The sequence below is a fragment of the Drosophila innubila genome, assembly GCF_004354385.1.
Source record: "Drosophila innubila isolate TH190305 chromosome 3R unlocalized genomic scaffold, UK_Dinn_1.0 2_E_3R, whole genome shotgun sequence".
Taxonomy (NCBI): Eukaryota; Metazoa; Arthropoda; class Insecta; order Diptera; family Drosophilidae; genus Drosophila; species Drosophila innubila.
In genome coordinates this window covers 23,982,241-23,998,065 of record NW_022995380.1, presented here as the reverse complement: position 1 = coordinate 23,998,065, position 15,825 = coordinate 23,982,241, and the positions used below count along the sequence as shown (strand labels likewise).

At 35.3% G+C, this 15,825-nt stretch overlaps 1 long non-coding RNA gene across 1 annotated transcript; it reads right to left on the bottom strand.

Annotated features, from left to right (window-relative positions):
- Positions 1-12,640: 12,640 nt before the first annotated feature.
- On the bottom strand, positions 12,641-13,089 carry LOC117791364. The gene is made up of 2 exons (XR_004618041.1): positions 12,928-13,089; positions 12,641-12,861 (listed from the first exon to the last, which is right to left on the bottom strand). It is a non-coding gene; the product is annotated as an uncharacterized LOC117791364 (long non-coding RNA).
- Between the last annotated feature and the right edge of the window lie 2,736 nt (positions 13,090-15,825).

Sequence of the window (15,825 nt, the reverse complement as noted above, 5' to 3'; positions counted from 1 at the left end):
CGCTTTCCTATTGGCATCTGACGGCAAGGATTGCTCGACATAAACTTTTCATATGGCATTTAGTTTGCGAGACGGGCTGCTGTCTTACCTGTGGCTCTGCTTTAGAGATGGGAGCGTGTCGTGACACGACGCGTCGTTTCGAAGCATATTGAAACACGACTAAACATGAAAGCAATATTTTAAGCTCATCATATATTTATTACCTATCTGATTGTTAAGATACTTTTTTTTTCTAACACATGTTTTAATATGTTATAAAATCTAATATGTTAACTTTTAAGAACTTCTGTACTTAATTTTAAAATTTTAAATCTCTAGTTTTCGTTTAAAGAATTTTATTCGTCTGGATCTATGTTTCGATTTCAATGCAATGACCCCCTACTTTTGAATTTAAATTTTAAAATTTAAAATCTTAACTTTTTACTTTTAATCAACTCCTTATGTCGTTTAATTTTTCTGTAAAAAATAAAGGCGAATTGGACAAAAAGTTTAAACGTCATCTTGGACATGGTTTTTCATTTAAATTCATTCTGCATTCAAATTTAATTAAGTTCGGCTCATAAATTTGTTGCACTCTGCACCTTAGTTCCGATTTCAATGCAAAGACTCCGAACTGTCATAACTCTGGCAAAACTGTACTGATTTTCAAGCGGAATGTCATTTTGATCATGGTTTGGCCTCTTTATTCATTCTGTATTCAAATTTTGTTCATTTACAAAATTTTATAATTTTTCGACTATCGAGGCCATGGTTCTACGTTGATGCTAAGGGTCCCCCCTTTGAAATTTTGAATTTTCAAAATTTTAAATCTCAAGTTTTTACTTTTAATCAACTTCTTGTATCATAATTAGTATAAAAAAACAGTTTAAACTTGATTCTGAGACCTTTCATTTTCTTGGAAAAAATCATGTCAAAATTGAGAAATATTTTGACTTGTAAAGTTGCTAGGTCAGAGACTTGAGCAACTTCGAATTGTCATAACTTTGGCAAAACTTTACCGATTTTTAAACGTAATGTCATTTTGATCATGGTTTGGCCTTTATATTCATTCTGTATTCAAATTTTCTCCGTTTAGAAACTTTTTTTATTTTTCGACTGTCGAAGCCTTGGCTTCATGTTGATGGTAAGGGTACCCCCTTTGAAATTTTTAAAATTCAAAATTTTAGATCTCAAGTTATTACTTTTAATCAACTCCCAATATCGTAATTAGTATAAAACAACACTTTAACTTTGATTCTGAGACGTTTAATTTTTCTGTAAAATTTTATGGCAAATTGGACAAAAATTTTGACTTGTAAAGTTGCTAGGTCAATTGTTGGACAAATTTTAAACATTCATTATTTTTTCAAGACTTGACCGATTTTTACTCAGAATGGCATTTTGATCATAGTTTGGCCTAGTAATTCATTTAGGATTCATATTTCGGTGAGTATATAATATATTTGTGAATTTTCAACATGTTCAACCAGTAAAAAAATTTGTTATTATTAATTTCAATGTTAAAATTACCATTGACACGAAATAGTTTAGTTGAAATTAGGATTTAATTGCAACAGTTTCCATTTGTATCAAGTGAGTTGTTGCACATGAAGTTGATATTATGTTTTCTCTAATACAACATAATGCTTAATTCATGTATGTGTACACACACGCACACGCACACCCACACACATATTGAGAGAGCTATGAATTTGTTATACACACCACGGGCGCCACATGCATTAAGTATGCTGTTGTTGTTGTTATTGTTGTTGTTGTTGTTTCTGCTGCTGTGGCTCAAAACATTAATTAATGCGCCTGCAGCCAAATGATGCCATTTTATACAAGTACATAGTACAAGTGTGCGTGTGTGTGTGTGTGTGTGCCTAAGCATGTCTGTGTGTACTTAGAGCTGCTGTTGCGGGCAGGTGTGTGTGTGTGTGTGTGTGTGTGCATGCACGTTGTTTGGGGGCGTGGCTGCAGGCGTGCCGGAAATGCATTCGACCATTCAAAATGCGTGCATGTCTTATGAACAATGGCATTTAAGATGTGTGCGAGCCAGGCCAAAAAACATTCTGGCAAATACACAGACACACACACACGCAAGTGCGCACACTCACACTCGTACAGTCAGTGGGACACACACACGCACATGCACCTGGCTGGACAACATGTTCCTGTTTCAAATGCTGCAGGCGGCGCCATTGCCAGTGCAAACAAAAAGAACATACACCAAAACTAAAAGCGTCATGTTTTTGTACGCTCGACTGCGTAACGGTAAAACAACAACAACGACAACTGGTCAAACAAGAGAATCTGCAGCAGTTGCCGCAATTAAGCACACAAAAGCAACGATGCTGCAAGCATTTCCGGCTTGACCCTCATCATAATGCCACATGTGGCACCTTCAGGTTATCCTGTCGCTGCCACTGCTGCTGACTTCCGCAATTAAATTAAAATGACCGCCAGGCCAATAGCACAACAACAACAACAACAGCAGCATCAGCAGCGATAATAACATCAAATATTTGTTCATTTGCATGCATGACATCGTCGGTTTGTCTCGCGAATTTGACGCATTTTAATTATGCTTTTGGCCTTGGCTAACAAATCAGTGCATCAGCCAACTGATTTGCCAGCTCTCGACATACCCTTGACAATGCTGCTTGCAACAGCAGCAGAGACAGCAGCAGAGGCAGAGACAGCAGCAGAGACTGAGGCAGCTCCTTTAGGATGGCCAACGTTGCATTTGTAATGAAAGTGGTGCTTGAGTAAAATGGAATATTTATTGCGCTGACAGTTATGGGTCTATAATAATAATAAAACAAGTCGAAATGGCAATTGTCGAGATCCCGACCATAGAATACCCGTTACTTATTTCAATATATATTAATGTACTCTATACAAATTACTACCTAATAAAAACTACTGCATACTTTTGGGCGCTTGTATTAAAATAATTATTAATAACTTTCATTAGCTATTACTGCCGTTCTACTAGTCCGATCTTGCTGCGATTAAGTGAGATACTAGATAATATTAATATATAACGTTAATAACTATAAAAGACGTATTATTTTAAAAACTGTTAGTTTGGTGGTTTTTTGCGATTTACGGGGGGAGGAAGGAGGCGTGTCGAAAATTTAAAACAAACTTGTCCTGCGTGGGGTCTATAGAAATTTGCGTGTGAAAGTTTGGTATCTCTATCTCTTATATTCCCTGAGATCTAGGAGCTCACACGGCCGGACAGACAGACAGACGGACAAACACACATGGTTATATCGACGCGGCTGTTGATGCTGATCAAGAATATATATACTTTATAGAGTCGGAGATGTATCCTTCTCCCTATTACATACATTCCAACGAACACATTATACCCTTTTATTTATTTTTTAAGTAACGGGTATAGAAGCAGCAAGAACAACAACAAAAGCACTCGGTAAAGCAACAAGGAGTCTGCATCCTGGCGTTGATGATGATGGCAATGATGACGCTGATAGCCTGGGACGATGCTACTTCAAAGTCAACTTCAATTGCTGTGAGGACATTCATTGGTCTGCTCCATAGCGAGCAGCCTGCAGTCTACCATTTCCCATTTCCCATTTCCCATCTCCCATCTCCCATCCCTCTTCCCCCTTTCCCTTGCACTATTGCACTCCTGAACTGGCTGACAGCCTGCCCGCTAAGTGCGTTTCCTAGTGTCCTTTTTGTGCTCAGCTCATCAGCGTCGCATTTGGTTAATGGCAAAAAAATAATGGCAAAAAAAAACGTGAAAAGGCAGCAGGCGGCTGTCATAAATGTATAGCGACGATTGCAATGGCAGTTGGCAGCCCAATGGCGTCTATATTGACAGCCTCAACGCCATTAGACCCCCCTAGGCCAAATAGATGCCTCAATTGAGCCTGTCCGTTGTTGTTTACGAGCATATTGCGTATACGCCGCGTTTGCCATGTTAATTAACTTTCGCCTAGTTGCAGTTGGGTCGCTGTTTAAAGCTCAAACTAAGCAAACTTTAAGCTTAACTGGTCAGCTATAAGACACGTACATTTAAGCACACAAATACAGATATACACACTTGTACTCTCACATACATACGCTGACGGGGTTAACTGTAAATAAGCTGGCTATTTATGCACAACAAATGCTCGGAATTTTAGTTGGTTACACTGCACGTTGGTTTTATTAGTTGTATACCAGATTCTATAGTGATATTAATACAGTAAATTGGCATTTATTATAGAAGTTTCATAAATATATAATAAATAAAAATATTTCTGAAATTAAAAAAAATTGTTCTAATAAAACCAATGCCGTGATTAACATGTTATATTTAAAATATTTATAAAAATAATCAAAACTCAATGAAAAATCGCAAAAATTCATTAAAAATTTAATAAAACATCATTTAAAATTTATTATTATTTTATTAATAATATATAATTTAAGAAAGTATACTTATATTATTTCTCATATTATTTATTTAAATAACCAAGTAAAATAGCATTTAGTATATTGTTTTATGATTTTAATTAATTAATTATCAACTTAAGAAAATATGTCTTTAATTTTTGTAAATATTTCTAATTTTATTTTGCGTCTTATTTGCAATTATTAAGTAAAGGATATTTGAAATTCAAGCAAACCGAACTCAATTCGAATGTTGCCCCATTTTCTTTGTATATATTGCTCTGTATAGTATTTTAAACATTTTTATTGTGCAACCAATGGGCGTTTTGTTATTCGCGTGGGGCACTATAACGGAGCATACACACACACACACACACATGTGTATAGAGTGAAAGCGTTTTCTTTATGGCACAAACATGTACTGTTAATGCATGCCACTCTGATGTTATTGTTCTTGTTGTTGTTGTGTGTGGTTGTGGTTGTTGTTCTGATTGTTCAAAAGGTAAACTAGCCATACAAAACACATATACAATTACACATATATACACTCAGAGTATAAGGTATGTGTGTGTGTGTGTTAGCTTAGCGCTTAAATTGAATTCTTAAGTGTTGCACAATACGCGAGCCATTTCTATAGTTATAGCACACATACACACACACACACACACACACACACAAACAAACGCACACGTACACATACTCAGACACCCGCTTTAAATGGCTATAAAGTAATATATTTTAAGATATTTAAACATGCTTCGCTTGAAATGGACGCTGGCGCTGCCATAAATGTTAATATGTATGTGTGCCTGTGTGTGTGTGTAAGGGGTGAGGAGGTGTTGTTTATGCCATGTTTATTGCTGGCTGATCTTTGTTCTAGTTTAGCCATTGAAATCATTGCCACGTTCACAGCAGCAAACGAGATTATGAATTATAGTTTCGTTCCCTTTCCTTTGCTTTCCATTCCTTTCGTTTCGTTTCACTTTGCTTCGCATTTGTATTTCCTTTTTGCCATAATTTTATTTATATTTCTTTTGTGCTGGGCAACGTCTCAGGATTTACGAGTTCGCCTAATTGCATACGACAATAAATTTCTTCAACTCTTAAAATTATGCTTCAAATATATACATGTAGATGTACACGTATATATATGCATTTACATTTCCTTCGTTTTATCATTTTGTTTTTTTTTTAATTTTTTCCTTCTGCTTCGCCTGCTTTTTGAGTTCGATGGCGCCTCCATTTCAGTTGAACTTTATTTATGCCCCATAATACGAAATAAAGTGCAACGCAATGTCGAAACGGATATTATGCAATGTCCCAGACTGCTAAAAATTGTGCGTCATGCCTTGAAGTCCTTGATCCTTGCAATGCTCCAATATTTAAATATTTGCCAGTTCAGATAAATACTGCAATATCATTTTATTTCACGCACTTTCCGTTTGTTCACTAACAGGTAACAAACGATATATAAAATATTTACTTTTACTATATTGCTAACATGTTTACTACGTTTGTTGACCAACTTCCATTACATTCATTTATTAAAAACGCATTCAATCGTTAGTTGGTTATTTCCTTTGAATATAGACCATATTCAATATTGAATTTCTCAATTTATCCGTTTGAACATTTTTATATTGGATTTCGTTGACTACTTTTTTTCATTTTATATTTATTTTAAGGCCAATGTTATTTAATTAAAAACTTTTATTAAATTTGAAAAGTAATTTCAAATTACTCCTTTACAAAAATAGTGTGTTTGAGTTGAAAATGCTTGCATATTAAAGCTTAAGACTGCGCTTAGGTCAGATAGTTAGATGCAATCAAAATTTTTTTTATCATAAGTAAATTCAGAGTTTTTGTAACAAAGGTAAATATTTGTAGGGTTAAACCAATACTGCTATTTGGTTTACTCTTGCTTATTTTTTCTCTCTCTTGGGAATAAATTTTCGAGCATATTAAATAATAATTCAATAATAGCGATCTTTTTCAACTTTTTACAATTATTTTTTCATTTGACACCTCACGCTTCGCCATCTTAAGTGACTCGCTTGAGTGCAACTCCAACTGTCTCTGTGCATTTGCATTTACAATCACAATCACACAATGGCAGCTGTGGTGTCACGCCCCTTCTTCTTCATTTTCTTCTTTGCATCCTTTGTTAGTTTTGCATGTTTGTTACACGTTTAAATGTCAAATACGCAACGCTAAACACAATTCCTAAGCAAATCGCACAAAATGCGGCACATAAAAATGTCAAAGTTGTGCCTCAGCTATCTTACCACCTCAATCACCATCTCCCACCCTTCCCTTCTAACTCCACCCACCACTTCCCGCCACAGTCGACTATTGTCTGTGTGAGAAATGTAAATTTTATCTTTGGCAAAGTAACTTTTACAATTTCATTATGTTTCATTTGCATCAAATGCGTGTGCAACGCGCTGCAGTTGCATGCAAATGTGCCACGCCCCCTAACCACCCTTCCCCTCCCATTGCTGCTCATCATTTAACAAACGTTGAGCGTATGGGGGCGTTTGCTGTGTGTGTGTGTGGCAACTAGTGTTGCCAGAATTTCTAGTGCTAAATAGCTAGTTTAATAAGAAAATTAGCTAGAAATAGCTAAAAAAAATTAAATTGGGTAATTGGGTAAAACCACATTTTTATACATAATTTTATTATGTTAATTAAATTTGTTTTTAACCTAATTTTTAAATTTTTAAAAATTCAAAAAAGTTTTATACATTCTCAAAATGTTTATGAATCATACGCATTTTATAATTAAAGTCAAAAGCTTTCGTTTGTATTATATATATATATTTTAAAAGTTAGAAATAAATGTTTTTTTTTAATGGTATTTTTCAGATTTTTTCATTCAAATTCTGGGAAAAAAAAGTTGTACATTTTAATAAAATTAAAATAGCTAGATAATAGCATTTCTTCAAATGTCTAGTTATAAAATCGCTAAAATGGCAAAACTGATGGCAGCACAATGTACGAGCTACCGATGATCCTTTTGCAACAAGGAGCAACTTTTTGATTGCCTCGTTGCCGCGTTGCAACTGTTAACGGTTTATGTTGCTGTTGTTCATTTTGGCAACTCCCAACTGCTGCAATTGAATGATTTCTCCAGTTTGCTGCCTGACCTTGTCGAATTGGATGCCAAGCCATTTGCATTGCAATGACTCACATTCAACCAAAAAGTTGCCCCATTGTTTAACCTCAGGACCGCCAGGATTCGCTTCCTGTTTGTGAGAATTTTCATACAATTAACATTAAAAGTGGCATTAACATTAGGCCGTTTGTTGTTGTGATTTCTTCAAGCGACAATTGCATATTTACCTAATGGCTGAAAGCCGGGTTGCTTTTGTGCGAATTACGCATACGCAGTGTTGACGCTTGCCTTTTAAAATTCCCTTTCAAGTGTAAGCAGGGCCATCGCGCCCTAATGAGTAACCCCACTTAATATAATTAACATATGCTTTTTGAGTCTCAGCTAGCATTTGAAGATTTTATGCCTTTCCCCTTGTCAGTAGCTAATAACTTAATTGGACCAAGCAGAATGCGTAGAAGTGTGTGCGACTGTGCCAAAGGCGAGACCAACAACTAATACAGTTTTTCCTAATTTCGCTTAATGAGAATCTAGTGCCAGGACATGGAATAATGGGGGACCAAAAGCTAAGGACAACGAAACTTTTGAGCTAGAAGCTAAAAAGTCGGTTTTTGGTTAATTAAAATGCGAGGCGAAGGACAAATGCAGTGAGCTTCTTCTTAGCTGTAAATTAACGGTAGTAAAGGTTGTAATGGACTTACAGATACTATGTAAATTCAGTTGCTTTGCTTTATTTATCGTGCCAAACGCGTGCACAATAATTATCATTAAGCAAATGAAGTAAGCTGAACTAAGGGCAAAGAAGGATGTAAAGACGATTACTTGAACTTAATTTGCAACAAACTTGGCTAAGTGCAACTGCGAGTGTACGATAGTGATAGTGGTAGTGGTAGCCTTTGGGCCGCATTGTAAATTCCGTCTTTCACACCTGTTACACGCAATTATCCGGCCACATGCAAAGAAACTTTCGGTGCGGACTGCACTTGGAGCACAATCCTTGACAGCGCTTCATTTCCGCCGCACTGAGAGAAGCTGGCACGGGAAGGAAATGAGTTTCGGATTAGGACACCAATCGAAAGAGAGACAAGAGCGAGAGAGCGAGAGAGAGAGGACTTGCAATCAAGATGAAAGGGAGACTTGCGGGTGACCAGGCGACGGCGACTGTCAGAGTGCTGTATAAGTAGTTGGGGACTAAGTGCCACCAGCAATGGAGCCGTGTGGCAAGTGCCGCACGCACTGATTGCCACTGAAATGCATGTGAAATTAACCTCGAGCGCTGCTCGGTTTAATTTGCACTCGACGCTGATGGCGGAAAAAGTTCTGGCACGCTTGTAATGCACGTCAATTGGTTGGTTGGGTGGGGTGGGGGCATGCAACGGCTGTGTCTCAAATGGAATTTTCTTTTGCTTATTTGCTGGCTGCGTGACGGCTCGTTTTGGCCTGAACCTGGACCGGTTATATGGACATGCCACCTGCATCACTTCACTTGCCGCAACACTCGCACTTTTTGCCCGCTGCCATAGTCAACTTTGTCTGCATTTTGTTGCGCCAGTTGCAAGCTGTCAAATGTGCCACAACCGACTTTGCTCGGTAATCGCATTTGATGTGCCGATGGGTTTTACTCTGAAAACTTCTGTGTACTTCAATTGAAGTATGTTAATTTGATGTGTTAGCGAGCATATACTGTCTCGATCTATATTTCCTAAAAAAAAAAAACCCCACCAACTAATGAGTAAACAAGAAAGTTAAAGTTCGGAGAAGTTGATGGTAAGGAAGGACATCGATGGTAATAAAATGACGGGAACAGTTAAAGCTAATTTAGACAGTAGTTTTACTAAGTAATAATTTGCATATCTGTAACGAGTGACGATTTAATAAATCAACTATCTAACGAGCTTAAAAACACCAGAAGACAATATGAACTTATGCTATAAAATCTATCTTAAACGATTAAACTTCCAGATAAAAGCGAGCGCAGCGATATTTCAAAATGTAAGGAAACAAAATATGGACAAAAGGTTCGAGAATATAAGCTTAAAACAAATAAAACAAATAGCGATACGTAAAAGTGGTAATAGATTAAATTAACAATTAATGACGCATTGCAACGCTGCTTCGATTGATTATTTTAATAAAATATTTTAACACTTTCGCAAATACTTTAAACATTTTCTGCAAAACCACTTAAAATACGAGATTTAAATGACAAACTAATTATAATAAATGATACAGTCATGTCTGGTATAGTAAAACCCAATAAAATACAACTCGATAAATTGCAAAGATTCATTTAATTAGTGAGTAATCAAAAACTTTTCCAATTTCAGCCATTATTTAGTAAACAGCCTGAATACTGTGAGCAGGACTAGCAAAAAATTAGTTCAATATATCCAGACATGACTGTATGAATATACATACTTTTTAACCGCATTGTATAAGCAGCTTAACAGCCGATAAGGAGATGAATACTTACATATGTATAAAAGGCTTTCAATGTATTCTTAATATGCATTTGATTTATATTATTGAAAATAAATGAGATTTAAAATCCGTCTTCATCACGAAATTCATTGCAAATGGATAAGTTCACACCGATACGAGTATTAACTATTCGTCTCAGTTAAATAATCTGTCCATATGCCGATGGAGTTGTTCAACGCATTAACGAAATCACCATTTAAATTGCAAATTGTGCGAGTAGACAGAAAAATGTCTGATTGGTTGTGGTATTTCATGGGCATTGATTCTGTGGTATCTGGACCTGAACTGGGACCCTTGCTGAATGGCTGTCACTGACACAGCTGTTGTCTCCACATTCAATCGCATGATCTGATCTGATGCAACAAAAGCTATATCACAACAAAAGAAAACCGAAACAAAATGCGAATTTCATGGTCATTTATGTGTGACATTCGGTTGGATGGGTTGATTTTTAAATACCCTGTACCTTTAATGTGACTAAAAAAGGGCATACAAAAATGTACCTTGAAAAAATAGAAATAAAGTTTAAGGTAAAGATAATAATATAAAATTAGATAAAGTTGCTGATAAATGTGATAATAATAATTGGAAAAAAAATATACAGATGTTAATAAAACAATTTACAAAGACAGAAAAAAAGATAAAAGGCAAGATACACAGAAACAAAGACAAATTTTAAGAATAAAATTAAAAATTAAAATTATAGATGAAGATCGTAGTAAAAAAAAAAGGAAAATAGAAATGAATAGAGTATGACAAAACATAAAGATTTAAGCGATAACTAACTAAAAACAATTGACACCAGTGAACAGGGTATGTTTAAGTCTATCATACTCAGCAATTTTCTCTTTTATTCGTTATATTTCAGGCAATGCGCATAAGTGCAATAAAAATGCAAAACCGAATTCGAATTGATTAAACTCACGCATTCTCATATACACTCTTAACACACACACAAACACACGCACACACGCAAAAAATGACAAAAAATTATTCATTAACACATGCGTAAAACGCACAAGAACATTGCCATAAATAAATAATTGATGAATTGCAGATGAATTTTCATATTTTATGATGTTTAAGTAGTGGGCTGACTGCAGAGTCTACGCAGCTGTTGTTGTTCTTGTAGTTGTTGAGCTGGGTTGAATAAGCGGGGGTTGGTTTCACCACAGCCAGCTGTGCAATAATATTATGTTAAATTATACGATTTCCGTTCGGTATTTTTTTTACGACCAACGTTAGCCCACAATCGGCGCAACTTTGTACTTTGTCGTACAACAGTGCGTATGAAAATTGATTGTTGCTTTATTTATGATGCTCCCACTCGAAAAGTAGACATAAAAAATTAACACAAACATAAAATGCAATCATGCAGCTCTGTTGGGTCACCTCCTCCTTCCCTCCTCCCCCCCTCTCCACCGCTATCCCATTTGGGTATCAACTGAACTTGCTTCTGTCGCGGTCGGCTCCACATATTTGTCCATTTGCTTGATTTGCTTTTACGTGCGCCCGGAGACAGCCAACTGATGGAGTCGAATGGCAGTGGCAATGCCACCACATCAGTGGCTCTCAACCACATCAGTGTATCGTGGGTCGTGGGTCGCGACTCGTGTGCTTCTCGTGCCTTGGCCTAGCAATAAAATGCGTCAAACTTTGGCTCTAACGAGCGCCGATTTTACGATCTTGCTGGTCACCATTGCGAGCCTGGGTGACAGAGCTCTCTTCCCCTTTTCTTTTTTAAGGAGACCATACCAAGCCCAGCTGTTTGCTGTCTATCGGAGTCTCCCCAGAGCATTACCACGAACGCTTAATGATTTGTTATGTGGTTTTTATGCCTCTTTTGTGCCAGGACACTGAGTGAGAGGCTAAAAAGTTGCTCGACAAATGATGGGGGTAGCCAAAGAGTTAAAATGTGGAGAAGGACGCAATTTGATTTAAAAATAATTGAAAAATAATTTAAGGAATTGAAAATTGAAAATATTTTTATTTAATAGTGTATTTTTTAAGCCAACAAGCAAAAAAAAAAAAATTAAAGTAAAGTATTTAAAAATAAAATTAACTAAACTTAAACTTTTGTTATTGCAAAGTCAAAAAATTTAATACTTTAAACGTTTTGGGTAATTTATGAATTATATATTATAATTGTGGAAAGTCACTGAGCTTCATTTTTTTTTAAATTAAGAGCTTAACCAAATCTGTTATCGATTATGATTTACAAATGCAATTACGAATGCCTCGATTGACCGAAGTGTGCAAAGTATGTAATTAAACTTAATGAGTGTGAAATGCTAAGATGCAACTCAATGCTGATGCTAATGCTGATGCTAAGGCAACAGCAAGTTAATTCACAAAATCACAGACTCAGTTGGAAGTGCTGGAAAAGTTGTCATGCAAATCAGCTCATTCATTTGTCAATAAAACGACAATGGGCCGTCTCGAGTGCATTTTCCAGTTGCATAGAAAGTAATTTCAAAAGCCTTAATCTCTACTTTCCGCTTCTTTCCTCTATCATTCAGCCGGCAAATAATTGTTGTTAAACTGATTTGTCATGGGAACAATAAGGACAGAGCAGGACATACTTTATAATTTTCCAGCAGTCAGTAAGTCAGCTAATCCTGGCCAGTTTTGTTCTTAGTTTAAGACGTTTGTTGTCAGTTTAGTCTATTTTGTGACCGGAAAAGGCGTTTTATTAAGTGTATGCATAATAATAATTCAGCTCAACAAATACAACATTGAAATTTCTGGTTTAAAATGAGTTATATTCGTAAAGGAACCGCCATCCTTAAGATATTAGCTCAGTATGCTCGTCGTTTTGAATCCATTAATAACTAGAAGTTGCTCGCAATGCAGGATATAGCTACAGATGTTATCCAGCTCTATAATTTAATACAGTCACAGAAACTTTAAGTGTTGTATTTTGCAGCGTAATTTGTATTAAATACCTGAAGTAGTAGTGACGAGGAAGGAGGTGTGTAAACATTTTTCCCATTTTTGTTTTTTAATTATTTTAAATTTTTTTAATAAAATGTTATGGCAAAATATGAATGTTTACTGTGTAATGTTTCTTTTTGACGGGCTTATGTTTGATGTGAAAATAGTTCATGTGTGTTTGGTTGTTGTATTGTGTTTACTTTGTTTTTTGTTTTTATGTGTGCTCTAAAACGATTATGATTATCGCTATTGATTTTGCTATTGTTGTTGTACTCAATGCAGCATTAAGTGCACTCAATACACATACACACACTCCTATTTGCACCCATTTACCCGCAGACCTTTGAACTCTGCCAGTGCTGGAAAATTTATAAGTATCCCTTCACCGACAGTAATTTAAAGCTACCCTGTTTTTCTATTTGAGAGTTATATTGGTTTAGTGCCTTACTAGCTAAAACTGAGAAGAATTCAGATGAGTTCTCAACTCATTGAGATCTGTTAATTTCTAAATATTTCTCGATATATTGCTATCAGATTCTAAATAATTACCCTTTCCCTCTACTTTCCTATATATATCGTAATATTTTCATATAGATCTCTAGTTAGAGTCGCCCACCTTTCAAATATCTAGATCTTCATTTTAAAAAACAACTGGGCTGAATTTCCCGTCATGTTCTTTTAAACTGTAGAAATATTACTTTCCCAATATTAATTTTAATGATAATATACATAACTTATTTTACTTTTTGTACATTTTAAACAGTAACTGCCCTTTTGTCTTTTGGTAATTACTGTTTAAAGTTATTCATTTCATTTTAAATATTAAATATTTATTTACCCCTTTGGTTAGTTGTTCATTGCTGCTGTTCAACTGAATTATCATCATTATTTCTTGAAAACGCATAATTTTTGTTTCGTCCATCCATCTGATTATTTGGCCTTGTATTTAATTTTGAAAATTCCATGTTCATATTATTTTATGTTATTTAATTTGGCACAGCTCTCTGCATTGAGTTTAGAACAAAAGAAGCATACACCATGTATAGTGTATTGTTTATGGCATTTGGAATAATACTAGTGTTGCGATTTAGGGTTGAGCTGATGAGTTTTAAATAGCACTTTAGGTACATCAGCCTTTCATTATAAAAATATTATTGCGCCATCAACAATTCATGACCATAATGTTGAATTATTCATACAAAATTCGATTGGGTCATAAAATAATGTTTTCAGTTCCACGAGGGAGGCTTGAATAAAATTAATAACGGTTTTATGTGATATCAAATTTTGGATGCAAATTAAGAACTGTGTATACTTAATTGATGGGATATAGTTACTTATTTATGAGTATGTGGAAACTGACGAAATAAATAAAGAAGATATGAAAGTAATTAATCATGAATATATATAAAAACACTCTTATCTGTCAACCGTTCTCTGTTTATCAGTTTCAGTTATAGATTTCTGACTTCATCTATATAAATGATGCCAGTTTTTATTTAAACGTTTATACAACTTAAAATTTATCTTTGTGCTGTAATCCCATTAAAGTGCTAACAATTTTCTAAATGTATAGGTGTGAGTTTAGTACTTACAAATGTATACCTATCAACAACTCAACGACCTGCCGCACTTTTCATTCGCTAATCTAAATTAATGCTTCTCATTCACAATAGCTGCAGTCGTAGCTTTATCATTCAATTAAAAACAAAAAACGAAAGGAAACGCGTGCATACAAAATGTGCGAAATTAAAATGGGAAAATGTTCGCACTATAGTACACTGAAAAAAAAGACCAACTTCTAAAATCAAGAACACTCATCTTAAATATTTTATTCTTAGAATAAGATTATTTTAAAGCCAAATTACTAAATCTAAGATTATTAGTCTAATAAATCTTAGAATTTTAATATAAGAATAAATATCTTAAATTTTTAGGAGAGTATAAATAGGTACTATTTCGTGTCAAACAAATGTTGGCACCGTGGCGCTCTGGTTAGAGAGGCCGCTTCAGTTGTGAAGCAGTTGGCGGCGGTTCGAATCCCACTCGTAACAAATTAAAATAACCATTATAAAATAAATAAAAATAAAACAAATTAAAATTAAAAAAAAAAAAAAAATTATTTTGTTTTATTTTATTATTTGATTTCAATTTTAAGAACATTTATTCTTAAAATAAGAACTTTGTCTTATATAAAATGTTCTTAAAATCAAGATGAGGGCTCTTAATTTAAGAATTTTATGTTCTCGACGCATTTTTTAGACCAAAAATCTTCGTTCTGAGACCAGAGTCTTGACTTTAGAACATTTTTTCTATCAGTGTATGCTCCTCCCAGTTCCCCCTTTGGCAAGCCTTACCATGGCTAAACCACACAAATAAGCGAACAGGAAAAGCGAACGCATTGGTGAAACAATTTGCGCTACCGCCGACGATATAATGAAGTGTTTAGTTGATTATCTGAACGCATAGACCCGGGATCAGAGCCCAGAAATAGGACTGATAGAACTGCGTGGACAGAGGGAACGGATTTTTAGGCTGTTTCTGGTACAACGATTTGGCTACCCAACTCCAATTCCAATTCCAATTCGAATTGCAAAGCCTATTCACATAATGGCCAAGCAAGTTGAATGCAATCAGACAACGTTCGGTTTGTTTTGCTTTTTGGGCAAATAGGCAGACAGACAGATAGATAGACAGACAGACAGACAGATAGTTAGGTAGTCAGACAGTCGGTTTGGTCGTGTATATAATGCGCAAATAAACAGTCAACAACTTGGCCATAAAAACTCTAAAAATTACCTCAAGTTCGTTTGGGGCACGCAACTCGACAGCACGATTGTGGTTCTCCCTCTCTTTTTTTTTTTGTTAGTAATAAAAGGCCCAAACTGCAGATTATCAGTTAGGGCAGA